A 2,230-nucleotide genomic window follows, 5' to 3' on the forward strand; every position below is an offset into this window, starting at 1 on the left:
TAATAAAAATAAAATAAAATATAAAGTAAATAAAATAAAAATAAAATAAATAATAATATAATAATAATACAATTTTATTTCTATTTCCCGCCTCTCCCTGCGGATCGAGGCGGGATTAAATCAGTCAACATATTATATAAAATAAAATAATAAATAAATAAAATAAAAATAAAATGTAAAACAAATAAACAAATAACATATAAAATAAATAAAAATAAAAATAAATAAAAATAAAAAAAATGAAAATAAAATAAAACAACCAAATTTTAAAAAGGGGCTAATAAAACAACACTCCTAGGATTGTACTGTAAATCTGTCTTCCTCCTGGTGAGAATGGGATATTTTTTGGGGAGGGGGATTCCTCTTGGAGAGATAGAGGAGGAGGAGGAGGAGGCTGAAAGGGAGAGGAGGGAGGCCTGTCCTGGAAAAGGAGGACAGAGAGAGGGAGGGAAAGAAAGAGGGAGGGAAAGTGGGGACAAAATGGAGGGTCTGCTGAGGGGGGCTGCGCGCGCATTCACACAAAGGACGGAGGCGTCGAGGAGGAGGAGGAGGAGGAGGAAGGCGACGAGAGGAGCGGGCAGAGAGAGGAGCCGGGCTTTGTGTGCTGCTGCTGCTGCTGCTGGTGCTGCTGCTTTCTCCTCGGCCCCTTCCCCACTTCCCTTGGGCCGTTGGCGGGGGAGAAAAAGAGGGAGCCGAGAGCTGAGGCCGAGGCCTGTTGGGGGCAAAGGACCCCTCCCTCGGGTGAGTGAGTGAGTGGAGGACCCTCCGAGTGGCGCCTTTGGCTGGGAAGGGGCTCCTCCAGAGCTCCCTCCTCAGAGGAGCCTCTGGAGACCTTTTGCCCTCTTGAAGAGAGGGGTGTGCCCTCTTCTGGGGCAGGTTCTGGGGCAGGGGCATGTGGGGTGGCCCAGGAGACTGCCCATGCCCAAGGCAGGCCCCAAAGAGAAGAAGAAGAGGAGGAGGAGGGGGCCCTCGCTTCTCCACTGCCTCCATTTCAAACCGTCTGCCCAGGAGGCATCCCTCGACGCCCTCCATCATCACCAAGAATGGCATTCCTAGGCAGGGGGTCCTCCTTTTGTAGGTCACGCCCTACATTTAAACCCTCCTGTCCAGGATAGGATTTCAAAACGCCCTCCATTTTGAGCATCATCAAGAAGGGCAGAGTGTCCTCCTTTTCTAGGACACGCCCTACATTTCAACCCTTCTGTCTAGGATAGGATTTCAAAACGCCACTCATTTTGAGCATGACAAAGAACGCCATTTCTAGGCAGGGTGTCCTCCTTTTCTAGGACATGCCCTGCATTTCAAACCTTTTGTCCAGGATAGAATTACAAAACGTCCTCCATTTGGAGCATGTCCAAGAAACATGGGTATATGTTTATATGCAGGGTGACCAGATGGGTCCTACTTTTCTAGGACATGCCCTACATTTCAACCCTTCTGTCTAGGATAGGATTTCAAAACGTCCTCCATTTGGAGCATGACCAAGAAGACAGACAACCTGGAATCCACTCCAAGAAACCCCATGGGCTTCTCTTCAGACCCTTTGCCCTCATGTCCCAGGGTGACCAGATCCTATTCCAAGACATGTCCTCCATTTCTACCTTATGTCTAGGAGGAATTCCAAAACGTCCTGGAGAGGAGGTTGAAATGGAGGACCAGTCCTGAAGAAGGAGGACCCATCTGCTCACCCTCCATATACATGTAAATTCATGCTTATTGGCCATGCTCAGAATGGAGGATGTTCAGGAAATCCTCTTGGTCACAAGCCTGAAATGTAGGATGCATCCTGGACAAAGGAGGATCCATCTGGCCAACCTTCATATAAATGTAAATTCAAGCTTTTTGGTCATGCTCAGATTAGGGGACAATTAGAAATTCCTTTTAACAGGAGGTTGAAATGGAGGGCAGGCCCTGGAAAAGGAGGACCCATTTGGTCACCCTGCATAGAAATGTAAATTCATGTTTCTTGGTCATGCTTCAGATGGAGGACATTTAGGATTGCATCTTTGACAGGAGATTGAACTGGAGGGCAGGTCTTGGAAAAGGAGGACCCATTTGGTCACCCTGCACAGAAATGTAAATTCATGTTTCTTGGTCATGCTTCAGATGGAGGACATTTAGGATTGCATCTTTGACAGGAGATTGAACTGGAGGGCAGGTCTTGGAAAAGGAGGACCCATTTGGTCACCCTGCACAGAAATGTAAATTCATGTTTCTTGGTCATGCTTCA

General features: G+C 47.0%; 1 protein-coding gene across 2 annotated transcripts in view; it reads left to right on the forward strand.

Moving 5' to 3' along the window:
* The first annotated feature begins 548 nt into the window (after positions 1 to 548).
* The window catches only part of LIMD2 (LIM domain containing 2), a 25,308-nt gene continuing 23,626 nt past the window's right edge, over positions 549 to 2,230 (forward strand). Inside the window, exon 1 of one of the 2 annotated variants that reach the window (XM_042473120.1) lies at positions 549 to 741. The gene's annotated coding sequence lies outside the window, so the exon portion shown is untranslated. Of the gene's footprint in view, positions 742 to 1,756; positions 1,828 to 2,230 lie in introns of those variants that run through there. The other variant, XM_042473123.1, reaches the window with a different exon arrangement.

This window comes from Sceloporus undulatus, chromosome 6 (genome assembly GCF_019175285.1).
Source record: "Sceloporus undulatus isolate JIND9_A2432 ecotype Alabama chromosome 6, SceUnd_v1.1, whole genome shotgun sequence".
Classification (NCBI taxonomy): Eukaryota; Metazoa; Chordata; class Lepidosauria; order Squamata; family Phrynosomatidae; genus Sceloporus; species Sceloporus undulatus.